The sequence below is a fragment of the Haematobia irritans genome, chromosome 2 (genome assembly GCF_050003625.1).
Source record: "Haematobia irritans isolate KBUSLIRL chromosome 2, ASM5000362v1, whole genome shotgun sequence".
In the NCBI taxonomy this organism is placed as follows: Eukaryota; Metazoa; Arthropoda; class Insecta; order Diptera; family Muscidae; genus Haematobia; species Haematobia irritans.
Genome location: NC_134398.1, coordinates 74276806 through 74298462, shown reverse-complemented (window position 1 = coordinate 74298462; position 21657 = coordinate 74276806). Strand labels below are relative to the sequence as shown.

The 21657-nt window shown below is 31.5% G+C and overlaps 1 long non-coding RNA gene across 2 annotated transcripts; it reads left to right on the top strand.

The window, feature by feature from the left end:
• On the top strand, positions 1-1286 carry LOC142223014 (uncharacterized). 2 transcript variants are annotated; one of them, XR_012718487.1, is made up of 4 exons: positions 1-58; positions 125-338; positions 404-749; positions 814-1286. It is a non-coding gene; the product is annotated as an uncharacterized LOC142223014 (long non-coding RNA). The 2 variants fall into 2 exon arrangements; XR_012718486.1 differs by lacking the exon at positions 1-58 and having other exon boundaries at positions 65-338.
• Positions 1287-21657: the final 20371 nt, after the last annotated feature.

Sequence of the window (21657 nt, the reverse complement as noted above, 5' to 3'; positions counted from 1 at the left end):
ACTACCCAATAAACACAGGATGAGCGTTTTTCAAATGCAACATCTCTTCAGTTTGAGGGTAAATATAATTTTCAACATAAATTCAACTTGACTTGAAAAAGCTCATCTTCAATACATCTTCAAGTTGTTTGCGAATTACAACCAATTTGGCAAAATGTTGACGAAAACTTTGAAAATGTGTTGAAGATAATTGGAGAAAACTTTGACAAAACACTACCCTGAAATGCAACGAAAAAACCACATGGTTTTCAATACTACTTTGGACAACAAAGTTCGTGGAAGAAATACAAAAATGTGGAAATTTTTTAATAATCAATTGAAAATGCTTATAATAATTGGTAAGTAAAACTAAAACACGAAATGAAAACTTTAAGGAAGTCACTAAACTCAAATCTCTTTGCAGAAGACTAAAATATTTGGATGCTGATTCTTGGACACATTAAGAGGCTGGCCGATGAACAATGGTAGTGGCTTATCGAGAAGAGAAAGATTCCATAAATCAAAGTGCAACCAAAAAAACTTGGTATTTATGCTTTTCCATATCAACAACTACTGGATGATAATTCGCATCACATCGCATCATCGGTTTAATTTGTTATTTTGTGAATTGAAATTGCTGGAAATTTATTCCAATTATCTGGTCATCAAGTTCCTGAAAATTGCCAGTATTTTAATAACAACAATTTTGTAACACCAACGTTCTTGAGGAAATCACGAAGTACGTGGTCAGTTGAAAGAAATACAAATTGGTAAGTCAAAATAAAAAGTGAAATGAAAACATAATGGAAATCACAAAACTCGATTGTTTTGCAGAAAACTAATATCATTGGATGGTATATTCTTGGAAGATGTTGGCCGATGAAAAACCAATGAAGGAAACAACAAAGAAAAGTTTTCAGAAAACTTACAAAGTGCAACCAATTAAAACAAAGTGCAACAATTCCAATATCAATAACTTCTGGATGAAAATGTGCATTACATTAATTTACATCCCGTCATCAGGTTGATATTTTGTGATTTCCTCTTGCTGGAATCTATTCTAACACACAAGCCAGCAAGTTCCTCGATAGTAATTATTTCAAATTGCCAGCATATTAATTAATAGTTATTTGACACCAACGTTATGGAGGAAATGGAATTATACATGTAAAAATGTTTAAGATATTTAAAGTTGTATTCATAGTTTTATTTATTAATATGTTTAATAAGATAATTACATTTTGATTGGTATTATATTATTATTTTTATATATTATTAATGTTATTTTTAAGATTATTATATTTGTTAACGAAAAAAATAATAAAATTTACAAAATCCCTAGAAATTTAGTATTGACTTTCAGTTAGAACTAGGATTGACTTTCATACAAATTGTGGTTTTAAAGGATTCGCAACAATGCTAATTTTTTATTTTTCTCACGTTGAAAAATGTTTGAGAAATTATTGAGTAGCGATGCATTTCAATTTGAGGATTACAATTGAGAAATTATTGCTATTGTGTTGAATTTTACTGTTGAGGGTAATGTCTGTTTTTTGTTGAGAACGCGATTTTCTCAACAATTTCTCAACTTGAATATTACCCTAATCCTTTGAAAAAATGTTTGAAAAATTATTGCATTTTAGTATTTTTCAAACGTTTGTGTTTATTGGGTACCCAATAAACACAAACGTTTGAAAAATGCTAAATTTCAACATTTTTTCAAAGGATTAGCGTAATATACAGGTTGAGAAATTGTTGAGAAAATCGCGTTCTCAACAAAAAAACAACAGTAAACTTCAACATATTAGAAATAATTTCTCAAGTGTTATCCTCAAATTGAAATGCATCGCTACTCAATAATATCTCAAACATTTTTCGACGGGAGTCAAATTAAAAATTAACATCGTTGCAAATACTTTTCAACTAAAATTTGTATGAATGATATCCCCACTTCAAATTGAAAGTCAAAGCCAAAATTCTATGAATTTTGTATAATTTATTAATTTTCATCAAAATAAAATATACAATATACACTACACTAAATAATACACTACAATACCAATTGAAAAATTATAGTCTTATTAAACATATCAACAAATAAGAATAAAACAACAAAACTTTAAATATCTTAAACATTATTTGTAAACACTTTTGTGTTGATTTAATTTTTCATATAGACTTACCAATTATTATAAACTATTTGAAGCAGTTCCAGTCAATTGTCCAACATTTTTTCATCGGTCAGCTTTCTTATGTTTTCAATATTGTAGAATCCATAATTTTAGTTTTCTGCAAAGAGATATACATTTAGTGACTTCCTTAAGGTTGAGTTACATATCATGCGTTGATGGAAGGGTTGATATTTTTCAGTTTGATGCACTCTAACAAAACTGTTGCTTTCAAAGAGAAAATTCAACTCTTCAATCAACGGACGCATTAACGCATGGTATGTAACTCAACCTTTAGTACTGCGACGTTGTGTACAATTGGTTTATTTTTTAATTTTGCTGCCTTCCAGAAAGAATAGTCGGAGTTTTTGTTGTGACTTAAATTGGAAACATACTTGTGGAATGTTCTGTCATTATATTGTTTTATTAATCTGCTAAGTAAGTACTGATGAGTGATTAACAATCTAATAACTCACGAAGGAACAATTTTCAATCTAGTGGGCCTTTGGTCCTGTATATTAGCTGACAAAAGTATATACAACATTAATAAATATATACTAAATGTACGTACATTACACCTCTCATAACTATCATATCATGTTTGAATTAATTTATCATAGTCCAACCCAGGGATGGAAAATGCAGTACTTTTTTCAATACTTTTTCACCCCGGCCAGTACCGTAGTACCCCCACGAATGATTTAGTACTTTTTTGTAGACATTTTTGAGTCGATATCAGATTTATGGTACAATAGCTTTGACAAAATATTTTCAGAAAGTCTTTATCAACCTTATTTGCTAATAGTCTTTTACAAATATGTCAAAACAGAAAAGTTCATGCGGGAAGAAAATCTCGATTTTGTAAAAGCCATAGTCAAAAACATGATTTTATTGAATTTCAAGAATGTTTTAGTCGAAAAAAGGATCAGATTCTATATTATCGATTTTTTGTTTCGGTAGAAAATTTAGTCAAAATTTTATTTCTATATAATTTTTTTTTAAATTTATTTCTATAGAAAAATTTTTGCAAAATTTTATTTCTATAGAAAATTTTTGCAAAATTCTATTTCTATAGAAAATTTTGTCAAAATTTTATTTATATAGACAATTTTGTAAAAATTTTATTTCTATAGAAAATTTTGTCGAAATTGTATTTTCTTTAAAATTCAGTCTAAAGGAGCTCTTGACAATAATCTTCCAGTGAAATTCTTGTTGAAAATTAGTAAAAAGTACATTTTCGCTCAAAAAATACCTTTTTTGTACTTTCTTAAAAAATTCATTTTCCATCCCTGGTCCAACCCTATAGCGACTGGAATTCGTATAAGTATTGATTACTGAAAATAACCTCGCACCCTCAAGCGGAGTCCCTACATAAAATATAAATTTTAATGTACACCCAGAAAAAAGTGCCTTCTAAACTAAAGGTGAGTACTATGTTCGGGGATTTCACCAACACACTAAATTAAAAGTACAAATATATTTAGGAAGACGATTATATTTTGATCAAGTCTTGCAAAATAACGGATGGAAAAGATCCAAGGAATTGATTGCAAATAATTTCATATTTCTAAATTAATTAATTAAAAAAAGTAAACGTGAAAACAAGATGGTTTTCAGCTTGAAAACTGAACATAGTACTCAGCTTAAGGGAAAAAATGTTCATCAATTTAGTTTAGCCATTTTATTTCCATTAAGGTAAATGTTTGTGTGAAATAATAAAATTTACTTGTTTCAGTAAAAAAAATCCTAAACTGAAAGCAGATAGGAATAGTTCATTAACGGCCATTTTCATGTAGCTCCGTTAGGCTTTAACTGTCAGTTAACAGAAAGTAAATTGCAAATATCTTTTCTCCAGTTAACTTTAACTGAAAAATTTCTATCAGTTAAGCTCTTAACTGGCATATAGAATGTATAACATTGTAGTTTAGTTCATTTTTACAACACCATAAGATTTATATACCCCTAGCAAGTTAAAAAGTCAGTAATTTGTTGGTTTACTTGCTTATTTTGTGAGAAACCCGATAATAAAAATTGGTTAACAGTCTCTTTAAAATGTCGACGACTAAACTATTTTTAAATCAATCATTCCACAGTACAGAGAAATTAAATAATTAAAGGAACAACAAACCGTTTTACTATTATGAAAATTTTCATACATTAAAATTTAACTTTCTTTAAGCAAAAGTACTTTATTATAAAAACTTATGATGAAAGTTCTTAATACAATGTTTTTTGTGAATAAAAATTATGACCACGTGGAACAGAGAGTAGTTCATTTGAACCCGCTGTTTGGACATTTTGACTTATCCTTTTTTTATTCATCGTAGGTATTTTTTTCACATATCTTGCTGGAAAAAATGGAAACAATAATGAAAATTGTTAAAAATTAACACCATGTAATGAAATATAATTTTTCATTCTTCATTTTAGCTTGTAACTTACCATATTTGGGGGCATTTTATCAAATGGTGTAAGGAATTCAACTTTTCTTCGGAAAACGTATCTCATAAAATTTGTACCTGAAACAATTAGAGAAATAATAAAGTATTCTAAATAAACTCATAAAACTGTGTTGTTATCGATGTGAAGGATATAATAAAATAAATATTCTAACTGAAAGAAAGCCAACGTTTTAATATAAAACTTACCAATTCTCTATTAAATTGTACGCTGAGGGGAAATATAAAAAGTTGTCCAAATTTATTTGGGTTATTCTGAAATTAAATATTTATTTTTTACATTAAATAAAATTATTAAATAGGTTTTCAAAAAATCTAATGAAAAAAATAATAATATGCATAAAAAACCAAATACTCTTGATAACCCTAGACAGATCATTCGTCAAAATGACGACACGCAATTTCATTTTCGATTTAAAATGCATTTTAGTCTATTGGGAAATGGTAAATTTAAGTTATACTAATTCGACCGTTTTATGAATTTTTGTTTTATACTACTTAAAACCAAATGGAATAAGAAAATAAATTCAAGTTTGGTTCACTTTTTCGCTCACGATGAAAATTATAGCGTCTTGAAATCAGCCGTAGTCAAAATGACGAAGGATGACGTTAATGTACAAAAAATAAGGATGACTGTCGAGGGTTAAAAGAAAGTTAAAGAATCCTTACCAATTCACTATTAAATTACAGGCAAAGGAGTACTAAAAAGTTGTCCAAATTTTTAAGGGCTTATTCTGAAATTAAATATTTGTTTTTACATTAAAAATATTACATTGGTTTCCAAAAAATTTGATCAAAGAAACACTAAAATAAGGTATTAAAAACATGTAATTTTGATGATAAAAAGGTCACAAAAACGTAAATATTATAGTTGAAATAAAGCCAATTTTTAAAAGAAAACTTCCAATTCTCTATTTTTCAAATTTGTTCGAATCCATCTGGAGTTGCTCTGAAATTAAATATAGTTTTTACAACAAAGAAAAACATTAAACTGGTTTCCAAAAAAAAAATAATTAACAAATAATAATATACTTTTTAAAAGAAAATCATATTAAAAAAATACTTACCAATTTATGAATAAACTATACGCTGAAATATAACAAAAATTTTCCAAATTCATCTGGAATTGAATACTAATTTTTTACATAGAGTAATAAAAATTTCAATACACATATTTTCCTAAATATTCTTAATAACTTTTTCCTAACTACCGATAAAATATTAATAACTTTCATTTAAAAGGTTTAATAGACAAACACTAATATATGTCTCAAAAATCCAAAATATTCCATGCCTTTATATTCCCTTGTTGCATACCTACTTAAAAGATGCAACAGCCCACGCCAACGCCAACTATACAACTGAAGCATGCTAAACAAAACCAAGCAAAGCCAAAACATTTCTACAACAACAAAAACACATGTGCCTTCATTGAAAACAACACCTCATCCAGCCAAATAAACCATCCGCGAATAATAAACACACACACACACAAACCACTAAATGAACAAAAATAAAAACATCCCCACGCTCATGTATACACAACAAAACTCAAGTAACATCATCTTTACATTAATTACATTCCACTATGCCGATAAAGATCTCTGTACTATGCATTAGTTCATTGCATCTGCTGACAATTTACTCTAAGAATAATATTCGTAAAGGCACACCAGTTTATAAACGATGAAACGTTTAACTTAAAATTTGCAAAATTTTCATGATATGTTATCTACCATTTTTGACGAAAATGTCTATAAATTTAATTACATGTGAACTAAAAAAATATTTCATTGGGTATTTGTTTACCAACAATTATTAACTATAGGAATTGTCAGTAAGAAATTCCTATCCACTTTCAAGTTCATTTTTCGTAAAAAAATATTTTCTCATACAAAAAAATCTTATAGTAAATTGCACTTTAGAAAATACTTTACATTTCACAAGTAGTTTTATAGCATGACAAACGAATTTTTAACTACCAGTTAAAACATTTTTTAAGGAAATTTCCATCGTATTTTGTAGGCCATGAACTAAACGATTGCTACTTAGAATTTGTAAAATTTCCTTTCGAGTAGTTAATTTTCGTTGAAGATACGAAAAATGAACTAAAAGTCTGGAAAATTCTTGTAATAAATTATTGTAAAAATCTTCTTAAATTTACGAGACACTTTTTTTCTGTGTGGGTATAAGAATTTAGTACTGAAAAAGAAAATTTTATTCACTGATAACAAAGCAATCGTAAAAATAAACAAAACCCGAACTAAACCCAAGTTTCCTCAAATTTAGTAAAATTTTCTATAAAATTATAATTCTGACTTCCTTTATTATAGAAAGCATATGATATGATTTTTTATATCTGTAGGTATTAAAATTGTAAAAGGAGGGCAAAATCGTTAGGCAGCAACTTATTAAAAGTGAAAGGTACAAGAAGAAAAATGTGGTTTACAGTTGATAACATTACATGGAAATTGGAAATAGTGGAATAATAAACAAATATTTCAAGGCCAGTCGAAATAAGTACACGCACAGAAAAATCATGTTTGGACATGGTTGCCGCATCAATTTAATGCTTATCTAGAGCATGTAATTGCCGCGAAAACCATGTATTTTGTCTTTGTAAAAATAGTTTTCGAGCGGAGAAAAATGTATGGTGGCAATAAGCATTTGAATGGTTCTCAAATACCGCAAACATGTTCTATCATTTAAATGATAGAATTTGAGACCATTAAATGGTCAGGAAAATCATGTACCTGACCATTCATTTTTTTTACTTTTTTACAGGGAAAAAAAGTATTTTTATAGGTTAAGTATAGACATGTTTAGAACCATTACATGGCCATAAAGACCATTTACATTTTTTCGTGACCATTTAATTTTTTAACTTTTTTGCAGTGAAAAGAATTTTATAAAAACATTGAGCAGGTACACACGATTTTCATTTTGCACGTCAGTCGTGTGTTGATTGTTTCTTGGAATGGACGGAGAATACGGATTTACTGTGTTTTGTGTTAATTTATTTATTCAGAAGTGGCACGTGGTTTTATGTAAACACAAAAAAGGAAAGTGTAATTGAAAAAATGTACCTGTTTTTTTTTTTTGTTCTGCATTTTGCTATATGGATCATTTATTTTTATTTGCAGTTACATGATGTCTGCGTTTGTACATTTGATGGGCACGATGTAAATATGGAATAATTACTTATTGTTGAAATTGAAATAAAATAGAGTGTGTAGAAATATATTATGTTTGCTTGAACGGCATTATAAATACAAATAAACAATGAATTAGTTTATAAATAAATAAAAACAAACAAATAAAGTTGTGTTTTCTTTTCTCAAGTGGCGTCCTTTTTTCGACGATGAAAAAAGTTTTTTTCATAAAGATCAAAACATTTTAGGTTGTGACCCTGTTCCTTTAACTAGGAGAAAAACATTTTTAATGAATAACATAACATTTTAAATCGTGACCATTGTCTTTTCATTCAAACAAAATTCTTTTTATCAATATAATAACATTTTAGTTGAGAACAATTATATTTTTCTTAGAACCATGTTCACTGAGCCAACATGTTTGCAGGTTAAAATGTTACATGGTCGCCGCAAAAATAGCTCCTAACATATTATTTTGCTCTTCGAATATGATTGTGGCAATCATGTTTCTTCTCTGCGTGTATATTTAATATATTAATAAAACATGTATTTTATAGAAGAAAAAATTACTTATATAAATGAATAAATTGTATTTAAAAACGAATGTAAGATATGTCCAAATGAATGAAAAAAGTTCAATAAAATCAATCCATATATGATTTCAATTCAGTTAAATTTTTTCATTCTGTAGTATAGTGGTACATATATATAGGAAAATGTTAACAAATATATGGAATGCATTCTAACTAATTTCTACGAAAATCACATCGTCCAAACAAATAAAAATCTCTTTGGCGCTATACGAAGTTCAACTTTCTTTACAATAAGTTCATTTTAACTTAAAGAAGGTGTCACTTTTTTCTGGGTGTACTTTCAAATACTTGAGCACCAACCACTTGTCTAAACTAAAAAACGATTTAAATATTCACAATCCAGTTAAAATTGTGGTTGATTTCCATATTCATCCTTTAATGACTTTGCAAATTAACTTTAAAATATTGGTGTTTATTTAACCCTTTATCGTCACCATGTTCATCGTCTTTGTCGCGGAATGGTGTGCTCTTTGTCGTTGTCCAGTGGTGGTGATTAGTTTCGTTCACTGTCAAATTCATTGCGAATCAGAGTATGATCATTCGTTATATTCATACACATCTTCTCCATGTATAGTTCAAATTAACCCTTTCAATTTCTCTCACAATATGGCAACAAATGTGATGTATGCGTATACCGTATTCAAATCGAAATTCCTGTTAGCATCATTAAAAAATAGGGGTAAGCCACAGAATGATACAGTTTCCACTGTTTTTCCATAACTAGAGATGTAGTAACAAAGCACGTGTATAACATGACCTTAACAAGTGATTCAGTGTTTTGCATTACATTCATAGCCAGTGGGCTTGGAGTGTTTGTCATCTGGTGTTTATGTAAATCATGTAAATTATGGAATGGGCATGAGTTGTTCCCAAATGTAACCCTTTCATTTATTATGTCTGCAATTTTTTTTATTGAGATTAGGGGTTTGAATTTATTGAAGATTCATCCTTTATTTAGAAAAGCGATCTGAGTGTTGCAGCTTCCTTTATAGTAAAACCCAAGTAAATATTCTCATGTATCTATTTAAAAACACGATTTTCGTGTTTCACTTAACCTTAAGCGAATGTGTCATTGGAATAAGAGATTGGGTTCATGGTTCAAAAGTCTGCGTAATGTAACCTTGTACACGTGTATACACGATATGAAAATCATAAAATTCTTTTGAAACGTCCTTATGCTACATAGTTGCAACGTTGTTGTGTTCAGAGAAGCTGTTGCTATTATATGTATATACTATTGTTAACTACCCAAAGCCATCGCAAAATATATAAAAAAAATTGCAGAGGCAATTTGAGAAGCGCGGGCGTAGAGCACTCATAGAAAACACTGCTGTTAATAGCAAACACTGACTGCTGTTTTTCAGCAGATAAAAAAATTGTTTTAGCAGTTTTTTGCTAAAACGGCAAAAATGTCAGTAGTTTGCTGAAATGTCAATAGTTTGCAGAAATTTTCAATTGATCCGAATAATATTATAAATGCACTCAGGTCCATCCGATAAAAAGCGTCAAACAGCCACAGCAAAAACCATGAGATAAATGATTGAATTTTTGTTTCATGATAAAGCAGTTAATATTAAAGAGCAATATCAGCCAAATCTATTTCATGCAATTTTGCATCCCGAAATCGCAAAATGGGTACGCCCTTTGTTCTCGATAGTCTCACGAATTCCATCTTTCGATGCTGGGTTGATGGCGTTCTTTCATAGGGTCCGACAGGAAGACGGTGCCAAAATCCCAATATCATGGTAAATTATGATTGCGCGGTCGGGAAACGTTTCTTGCAAAACAGCAACGGTTTGATTGTATGGCTTGTACATCAGAGAAAAATTATTACCATACAAGTTCAAATCGATGCCGTACGTTATAGATAGTTAGTCAACTCCGTATGGTACGGTACAGGTGGTACGCTAAGCAAGAAACCACATCGTTTTATGAAAATACAAATATGGTATTGAAAATAAACGTAAGCGTTATTAATATATATATATACAGTCTGTCAAGAAAGTCTTTTGACATTGCCAACTATTTCAACTTCTAGAAATAATTGAAATATTAAATATTTTATTAAATTTTTAATTCTGTGTACGTATGTATACTTTCCAAAATACATAATAATTTTTTTTTTTAAATTTCATTATATTTAATTTTGGAACAAAACATAATTTTTATCCCATTGTCAAAACACTTTCTTGACAAACTGTATATATATCAAAAGGGTATTTATGTATACGATATTACCAAATAATACCAAAACGGAATTGAGATTAATACAAACCCCGTATTTATTGTGGTAATACTTGAAACTAATAATATTTAGTTTAATAAAATACACGTAACAATGACTTTTTTCTTTAATGCATTTAATACTTAAAATACACCTCTCATAATTTTTTCATGCACAGTTATTCTCTAAATTGTATGTCCCATTGAAATTTGGAAAGCTTTTATATGTCTCTTAGGCATCTAATGAAAGAAGAATTCCTAATTAGTAACCATTAGTAATGGTAAAACATATTATACTTAGGTTAGGTTAGGTTAGGTTAGGTGGCAGCCCGATGTATCAGGCTCACTTAGACTATTCAGTCCATTGTGATACCACAGTGGTGAACTTCTCTCTTATCACTGAGTGCTGCCCGATTCCATGTTAAGCTCAATGACAAGGGTCCTCCTTTTTATAGCCGAGTCCGAACGACTTTCCACATTGCAGTGAAACCACTTAGAGAAGCTTTGAAACCCTCAGAAATGTCACCAGCATTACTGAGGTGGGTAATCCACCGCTGAAAAACTTTTTGGTGTTCGGTCGAAGCAGGAATCGAACCCACGACCTTATGTATGCAAGGCGGGCATGCTAACCATTTCACCACGGTGGCTCCCAACATATTATACTTATGGCCAGTTTCTCATCCTCCGATTAATTTTAACCGGTGGATAGACCTCCGGTTAGTAAAATTTTTGTATGGAATCAGCTGTTTTATCGACACGATAAATAATAACAAGACATTGAGAAACTGGCCCTTACCTTCTTACTTCGTTATATTTACAAAATTATTTGTGCTTCAAATGGGGTGCAATCTTCAAGTTTTCACCAAAATCAAAAATATAACAAAACTTCTGCGAATTGTGAGTTTTTACTCTTATAACATATGTATTTGGTATTACTGTAAATGCCATATTATTTTTCATCGAACATTGTTAGTCATGTTGGCATACAGTCTGAACGACCTGTCAATTTTAACAACAAAAACACCAATGAAGTCAACGATGTCGGTCATAGATAAGATATGTAATATACAGAGAATGAAGCCGCCGATTTTAGCCGTCGCCGACCCGTTTTTAGCAGTCGACGCCGCCGCCGAATATGTCGACTCATCTCGACTCAAATTTAGTCGCCAATTAATCTAAAATATTGATTTATATCAGAAAAATTTAATAATATTTGTTATAGTATTTGCCAAAATTTTGAACTTTCCACTTTCAATCAATTAGTATCAAGTTGCTATAATAGTTTTACAAAAATTTAGCTCAAAAAATTTGAATGAAATGTAAATTTGATTGTAAGATTGGTTGTACAACTAATCTCATTACAATTCGGAAAACTTCAAATTGATTTTATAATAGATAATTTTGCGCCGCCGAACAGACAATTTTTTATCGGCTTAGCCGTCAAGCCGCCGCCGCCGGAGGCAAAAATTTAGTGTTAGCCGCCGCCGACAAAAATGGGTCGGCTTCATTCTCTGGTAATAGATGACCCATCGCTCTCCGGCCTGAAAATGTTGAAGGAAACCAAATGAATTCTCTGACATTTCGTTTTGTGTTTTTCGTAAAGAGAAAATTTGCTCAAAATTAAATATTGTATTTTCGCGGTTTTGGTCGGAATTTTTTGGGCAAATATAAACTTTTGAATATTTAATTTAATTGTAAATCAGCTGGTGTACCAAAAATGATCAAATTGTGGATAATATAGGAAAATTGTAAAAACGTTATCTCAAAGAGAATTTGGAATTCCCCCTATTTTCTTCGTTTATTCTTCATTTGGAGAACTGTCAAACCGCGTTTGACACCGATGGGTCATCTATTACTTGGTTATCTATGATGTCGGTAGCATTACATTTAACACAAACGAGAATAGCCGGGAAAATTAATCAATTCGATATAATTGTTGTAATTGTGTCGTTTTGGTAAAGTGTAAATTTTATGTAATCATATAGTCGTTCGTATCCTATTTTAGTACAGTTCACTTTTTTCCAATAACACTAGCGAAAAACTAAAAATAACGGGATGTCTCAAAAACTGTTCCATAAAAAAATTTTAAACATTTTTTTCGAATTCAGCAGATTAAAATACATGAAAAGTCGACTCTCATCAAGTGTACTTTTCAGTTTAAACTAGTATAATTAAATTGCAATTCTGTACACAAGCCAATTTTGAGCTATCCCAAACTACTATATAATTTGAATGAAATTTCGCCGTTAGGATTTTCAAGGACATCTTCAAAACCTTTTTAAACACTTCAACACTATTGTGGTACAGGGTATAATAAGTTTGTGCATTTGTATGTAACGCCAAGAAGGAAAGGTCTGAGACCCATCGTTTAGTATACCGATCGTCTTAGAATTGAATTCTGAGTCGATTTACCGATGTCCGTTGTGGGACAGAGACAATCGGTTCAGATTTAGATATAGCTGTCATATATATTTATCCCCGATCTGGTCGTAATTGGCGTGTTTATCAACCGATGTTCTTCAAATTTCGTACATCCGAATATGTACGAAAAACTATCAGCCAAATCGGTTCATATTTAGATATAGCTCCCATATATTTCTATCGTCCGATTTAGACTCATATGACCACAGAGGCCAGAGTTTTCCACCGATTTTCGTGCAATTTTGCACAGAGAGTAGAATTGACATTCTACCAATGCTTGTAAATTTGATTGAAATCGGTTCAGATTTAGATGTAGCTCCCATATATATCTTTCGTCCGATGTGGACTTATATGGCCTCAAAAGGCAGAGTTTTTCCGTTATTTGCTTCAAATTTTGCACAAGGGGTACGTTTAATGGTATTGTTATGTGTGCCACATTTGGTTGAAAACGGTTCAGTTTTAGATATAGCTCCCATATATATCTTTCGTCCGATTTACACTCATATAACCACGGGGGCCAAAGTTATACTCCAATTTACGTTAAAATTTGCAGAGATAGCAGAATTAATATTCTACCTATGCATGTCAAATTTAGTCAAAATCGGTTCAGATTTAGATATAGCTTCCATATATATACACCATAGTTGTGGAAATATGGTAGAGTGTTTCATATTTTAAACCCATTTTCAATGGGATTTTCCTCCAATCGACTGGATAGTTTCCATAGAGAATATATTTAATATGATATTTAAGTGTGTCAAATTTGATCTAATTTGGTTCAGATTTAGATAAAGCCTTCATACATTCGTTTTTCCGGTTTATAAAAATATGGGCAAAATTCCCACAAATTCTGTGATGATTTCCCCATATCATAGTCATATCCTAAACACTGTAATGCCAGAATTTCCACAAAACGGCTCCAAGTCGCCCGACTTGACCAAATAATATATTACAACCCACACGTGACCACATATCTTGGCAAGATTTAACTAATATCCTTGTAAAAGCCCCACTGATGAGTAGCAAAAATTGTAAATATTACTAAAATTGTCCTATATCTCGAATACATGTATCGCCTGATAAATCATAAATGCTCTTTTGTACAATTGCATTAAAATTTCTCTCGCTTCATATTTCCCAAATTTTTTTACTAACATTATGTTTCTTCCCAGGGCGTTAGACGATTTAAATTTTAATTCTAGAGTTTTTGTAAAAGTACAAAAAAATTTTCTCAATTAAAAGTATTTGTATCTGGAAATGCAAACCTTTATATTGCTCCCAGCAAATTTGAAGTAGTTGAGATGGTAACACAAATGTTTGTTTACATTGTGGTGAAGGGTATAATATAGTCGGCTCCGCCCGACTTTAGACTTTTCTTACTTGTTATATATAAATTTGGAAAATCCTAACGGAATACCACAGTAATGGAACAAAAAGATGATTAAAAGGGAGATAATCAAAATCAGGTAGAATTTGCCATATTCTTTGCATTTCATAAAACTGCGAAACACCTGCCGTTAATTTCGTCCTCATGTACATTTACAATTCTTGTATTCGGCTGCCTTGTTTAAAATCTACAGTGATTTATAAGGACAATACATGTATTTGTAAATTCAGTGACAACTAATCGTGTTCTAAAACAGGTATTTTACGCTTGATTTTATGGTTTTAATTTGTCACACTGTATTCCAAGGGACGAACAACGTCTGTATGCCATGGAACATGAACAATTCGTAAGAAGAAGAAGAAGAAGAAGAAGTATGTGCGTGTGTATCTACATCTAAAATATTTAGAAGCAAAGCAAAAATCCATAGCCAAAATCCATAGAATTTATATTTATTTCCTCAAAAACGCTATAGAAGAGAATTTTTGGCTGTAAATTAAAAGTAATTGCATGGGAAGAACTTAAAAATATTTTTGTTGGGATATGATAAAAACTTTCCTATTTACGATTTAAGTATTCTAAATTAAAATAAATTGATTAAAATTACAATCTTAGGGTCGCTTGTTCGACTGATGAGTATGTATTTATTTATTTCGTTTTGATATTTCTACTTTTTTACTCCTATAAATCCAAAAATTAACTTTCCTAAATTTTTTGTTTTTTATATGTTCAAAATTAAATATATTTTTTATTGCGTTTCCCATAATTCGTTATATAATGAATGGTGTCATGCACATAAACGATTTTGTTAATGTAATAATACCACTTAAAAATAACAAAATACATGGCCAATTGCCTCATAGTCATAAACCATTAAAATCATCCCCTTTTATTACGATATGATTTCCTTTCTATAGATATCCTTAACAATTAATCAAATTAAGTCACTTGAAATTTTAAAGTTCGTCAAACACGAAGTCTGTGGTTTTTTCAACTAAAAAGTCTAACAATAGCCAACCTGACAAGCACTTGTTCATTCTATCGTCTATGGACAGATGATAATAATTATTCCCTCATCGCATGTGTTCTGATTTTTTGTTTTTGCTTAAAAAAAGAACGTCCGTTGAATTGATGATGAATTTTTACATGTGTCAGACACTCTGCGAAGCCCTTGTCTCCAATTTTTGAAAAACTAACAATAAGTTTTGATTACGTAACATGTCACAAAAAGGTCAAAGCTGGAGGTAGCTTCTGCTCATCTGTAGATATAGGGCGGGTAGCAATGTATAAGAGATTCATAGTCGACTTGTGGTTGCGAGCGTGCAATTATTTTGCTATCGCTTTGCTTTTGGTTTCTCAAAAGATAGAAATCATATTTGATCTCAATTAAAACCTACCCCTATAACAAAACGGATTGTGATACATCAATGCTCGATGTCTGAGGTAACGATTCGTAGTACTATTATTTTTTGCGAAGTATAATTGCTGTTATGCGAGGATCAATACAACATTTGCATATGAAATTGAACTTTGCATTGAAAACTAGTTTGAAAATGTGGGCTTTAAACATCAGATTATTAGCACAACAAAATGTATTAATTTTGAAGGTTGTACAATAAAGCGTTACGAAAAAATGATGAATGGACAATGTGAATATAAATGTTTTTATTTTTAGGAATATTATATATACACGGAAAAAAAGCATGTCAGGTTCCAAAGATTTTGTCTTAACTTTAAAAAATTTGGTATTGATTCCGAGCCAAAGAAGCGGAGAATACAAGTAAGGATACTTTTAAGACACAATTCTCTTTTAAATTTTGGGTTTTGTGGACTTGCTCTAGGAAGCAAATTTTAATTTTTCGCTTTTTCAGCTTTTTATCTTCATATGCTATCAATGTCCTTTAAGAACGAGTTAACGACTACTTTATTTTCCAAATTAAGACTCGATTTCCAGTAGAATTATGCTTTGTTTCAAGTAAAAACGTCTTTAAAAAAAGTTTTGAAAAACATGTCCTATATTTGAACGATTTTTTGCTTTGTAGTCAAGATGCAAAAATACAATAAATTTAAATAGTTTTTCTGAAATTATGAAATTCAAGTTGACCTTAGCACAAACATATTTTCTTTCATGTTATGATACCCATTTTTAAGTCAAATAACTTAATTATAAAGACAATAAGACTTCATTGAAAAGTTTATCGACTTTTGGACAAGGAAAAAAACACTTTATAAAGGGTGATACGGTCAAAATTTGGTCAATATAAACTTGACGTATTTCTTTCAATTTTGCATTTAAAAAACCTGAACACCCCTCATTTTGAAGGTGTGTGTGTGTAGAATGTTACTCCTATTTTGATTTTGGAATTCACTCTTCAGTTGTCAAAATGCCGTCCAAGCAAGAAGAGCAGCGTATCAAAATTTTGCTCGCGAAAATCCGTGCAACTCGCACGCAAAGCTGGCAAAATCGCTAAAAGTTGCCAAATCAACCGTTACAAATGTAATTAAAGTGTTTGGGGAACGTTTGTCGACAGCCGGGACAGGAGTTTTATACGGCAAAAGGAAGGGGAAAGGTAGCAGATATTTTCAAGCACAACTGTCAAAGTTCGCAAAGAAATATCTGGTTTGGCAAGCCATCTGTAGCTGTGGCTTGAAAAGCAGCATTTTCATAGCTTCCGAGACTGTCAACCAAGAAATTTACGTGAAAGAGTGTTTGAATAAACGTCTGCTGTCTTTCCTGAAGAAACACGATTGTTCCGTACTGTTTTGGCCGGATTTGGCATTTTGCCATTACGGTAAAAAGGCCATGGAGTGGTACGCCGCCAACAACGTGCAGGAGGTTCCCAAGGACAAGAACACTCCCAACACACCAGAGCTCCGCCCAATTGAGAAATACTGGGTTATTGTCAAGCGGAACCTAAAGAAGACCAAAAAAACTGCTAAGGACGAGCAGCAGTTCAAGGCAAACTGGCTTTCTGCGGCGAAGAAGGTGGACAAGGTGGCTGTACAAAATCTGATGGCTGTTGTCAAGCGTGAGGCCCGGCAATTCGGATTTGGAAAAGCGAAAGCCTAACGGAATATTTTTCCTGAATTTTATACTAATTGAACTTGAAAAAGAAATTTAATTTGATTTTTTAAATAAACGATTTCACCGATTTATACGCATTTTCCCTTGACCAAATTTTGACCGTATCACCCTTTATTAGAAAAACGCGTCTTCTATGCTAAGCAAAATTTGCATTCGTATTTTAAAGACATGAAATCTTTTACCTCACGACAATATTTTTTTTAGTGTATATTACGAATATTCGGGCGGAGTAAAACATATTGAATGGGAGCCACCGTGGTGCAATGGTTAGCATGCCCGCCTTGCATACACAAGGTCGTGGGTTCGATTCCTGAAAACTCAAAAAAGGACGCAATACACGGAGGAAAAAGTGTGTTTTTTATATGTTTGGATACAAAAATAGTATGTTTGGGACAAAAAATTTTAACATAATATGTGTGGGTAAAAGAATATTGTGTTTGAAAACTAGTATATTATGTTTGCAGTCGATATATTAATATGTTACAACGTAATATGTTTACGTGAATAAAAAAAATGTTTGCACAGAAGCATATAATTCTTACAACGAACGCCTAAACACGATATTTATGGGAAAGTTACACTACAAATAGAAATAATACTTGCCGCAGAAAAATATGTTTTTACGACATTTAAAACATACATTTTATGTATTCATTAAAATTAAACTTAATACCCAGTTTTTTAACGTACTCGAATTAGAAATTATTGTTTCCAATTTAGTGGTTGTGGATGTCACCAATACTTTTTGTTTAATTGGCAGAGAAAACTATTAGTTTTCATTTCGATGACAATACACTACAATATGCATTATTCCCCTATTTTTATACCCACCACCATAGAATGGTGAAGGGGGTATAATAAGTTTGTCATTCCGTTTGTAACACATCGAAATATCGATTTCCGACTATATAAAGTATATATATTCTTGATCAGGGAGAAATTCTAAGACGATATAGCCATGTCCGTCTGTCCGTCTGTCTGTCTGGCTGTCTGTTGTGATCACGCTACAGTCTTCAATAATAAAGCAATCGTGCTGAAATTTCGCACAAACTCGTCTTTTGTTTGCAGGCAGGTCAAGTTCGAAGATGGGCTATATCGGTCCAAGTTTTGATATAGCCCCCATATAAATCGACCTCCCGATTTGGGGTCTTGGGCTTATAAAAACCTTAGTTTCTATCCAATTTGCCTGAAATTGGAAATCTAGAGGTATTTTATGACCACAAAGAGGTGTGCCAAAAATGGTGGGTATCGGTCCATGTTTTGGTATAGCCCCCATATAGACCGATCTACCGATTATATTTCTAGGGCTTCTAGAATCGATAGTTTCTATCCAATTCGCCTGAAATTGGAAATCTGGAGGTATTTTAGCACCATAAAGAGGTGTGCCAAAAATGGTGAGTATCGGTCCAGGTTTTGGTATATCCCCCATATAGACCGATCTCCCGATATGGGGTCTTGGGCTTATATAATCCGTAGTTTTTATCCAATTTCCCTGAAATTGGAAATCTAGAGGTATTTTAGAACAATAAAGAGGTGTGCCGAAAATGGTGAGTATCGGTCCATGTTTTGGTATAGCCCCCATATAGACCAATCTCCAGTTTTTACTTCTTGGGCGTCTACAACTTGTAGTTTTTATCCAATTTGCCTGAAATTAGAAATCAAGAGATATTTTAAAACCCTAAAGAGGTGTGCGGAAAATGATGAGTATCGGACCATGTTTTTATATAGCCCCCATATAGACCGATCTCCAGATTTTATTCGTGGGCTTATAGAAACCGTAGTTTTTATCCAACTTGCCTCAAATTGGAAATCTAGAGGTATTTTAGGGCCATAAGAAGGTATGCCGAAAATGGTGAGTATAGGTCCATGTTTTGATATAGCCATCAGATAGACCGATCTCCCGATATTACTTTTTGGGCTTCTAGAAACCGTAATTGTTGTCCACTTTGCCTGAAATCGAAAATCTGGAAATTTTTAGAAATATAAATAGGTGTGCAAGAAATGATTTTATTTTTTAGGCTTCCGGAATCCGTAGTTTTTATCTAATTTGCCTGAAATGAGAAATCTAGAGGTATTTTAGGACCTTAAATATGAAAGCCGAAATTGGCGTGTAATTTTTATCTCCCAAATAGACCGATCTCCCGATTTGACTTCTTGGGCTTTTAGAAACCATCGTTTTTTCAAATTTGCATGAAATTTTAAATCTAAAAGAATTTTAGGAACATAAAGAGGTGTGCCAAAAATGGTGAATATCGGTCCATGTGCACTGATAATGAAAATTGCTTGAAACTGAATTATAGTTTCCAGATTTTACTTCTGGTAATCATTTAAATAAATAATGGGGGTAAAAATCTACAGATGTTAGATTTTAAATCAAGGCGTTATTTCATCGTTTTCTTGCACACTTGCACACGATGTTTATGATTCCTCTAAAACTCAAACAAATATGGTTCTTATAAATCCAGAATCTGATCTAGTCTTCAAAGGTAAAATCTTTGAATTTATCTTCGGGAGGTGTACTGGTTGAACTGATCTGCTTGTCATAAAATCCCCCTGAAACTATAATATTTGATTCACAGGAAACTATAATATTTGATTCATGGTGGTGGGTATTTAAGATTCGGCCCGGCCGAACTTACTGCTTTATATACTTGTTATTATTAACGTCGTCTTTGCATCTAACCTGGAAATTACGTAAAAAATCTATAAGTGATTAGAAAAATTATATGTGTGGATGTAAACATACGAATATATACCCAGTGGTGTGGATGGATGTCATGGTCAAAAAACAAACAACTATTAGCTGAGAAGGACGGAGCAGAAAACATTCTAAAGGAGCTCTATGGAGATAAGATAAATCTTATAAATATCCAATACAACAATTTGCTGGCTAAAATCAACCAAAAAACTGAAATCAAGCAATATATGTGAAAGCGAGAACTTGATTGAAGCCTTAAATATAAATATATTATCGTACAACGTTCATGGTTTAGAAAATAAAATATTATATACAGATTTTTTCAACTACATAAATAATTTTGATATATTTGTCTTGCTGGAAACGCACATATGTTTGGAAAAAACTGAATTGTTCAACAAATACTTCGGCGATTTTGAAATTTTTTGGATCCTGCAGTAAGACATTCAAGATTTGGAAGAGGAATTGGAGGTTGCTTGTATGGGATAAAAAAAAGATTGTGTGATAGAAGTATAAAATATTCGTATTGTAAGTTTGGTGATATAGGTATAATTAATATCACAATGGTAAGAAATAATTTCAACATTATCCCAATGTATATGAGAAATGCGACATGGAAGGAACAATTGTCCAAACTTGATGACCTATTCAGAGAAAATGATATAGAAAATCCTATATTAATTGGCGACTTAAACGTCCGTATTGGTTCACTGCAAAACATTATTGATGAACCCTTTAAATCAACATTTTACGCAGGACTCGACGAAAGGAGATCAAAAGACAATGAAATAAATTCAAGGGGAAGAGAATTCATAAACTTTTGCTGCGACCACAGTCTAGTTATCACAAATGGAATGACAAAAGGGGATAATTTTGGGGAATTTACTTTTGTGAGTACTATAGGCACCTCCGTCAACGATATATGCACGATATCTCAAGAATTACTTTATTCAATTGATTCATTTAAAGTTGATAAACAGACTTGGTCGGATCATATGCCAATAATTTTATCTATGACATTTATAGAGAGGAAATTTGAAGAGATTAAAAAGTCACTCCTTCCCAAACTGCAATGGAATGATAGAAAATCGTCAGAATACAAAAGTGAAGTGCAAAACTTAATAGAATCACGGAGGCAACAATCACCATATAGTTTCAATGAGATTGGAAAAATAATAAAAGAAGCAAATAAATCATGCATTAAGAATTATGTTAATTTTCAAAAAAAGGAACGATGGTTTAACATACAGTGTTTTAATGCCAGGAAGGCTTCTTTTAAGAGTCTTTGCAAATACAGAAAGGAGAGTACAGATGAAAACAAAAATCTTTATATACATCTAAACAAAAAATATAAAGAGATATGCCGTAATGCTAAAATCCAATACCAAATTAATCTAGAGAAAAAAATAGACTTCGTAAATGACTCAAAAGACTGGTGGAAGATTGTTAAAGAAATTCGAAATAAAGAAACGCCACAAAATATGCAGGTGTCAGC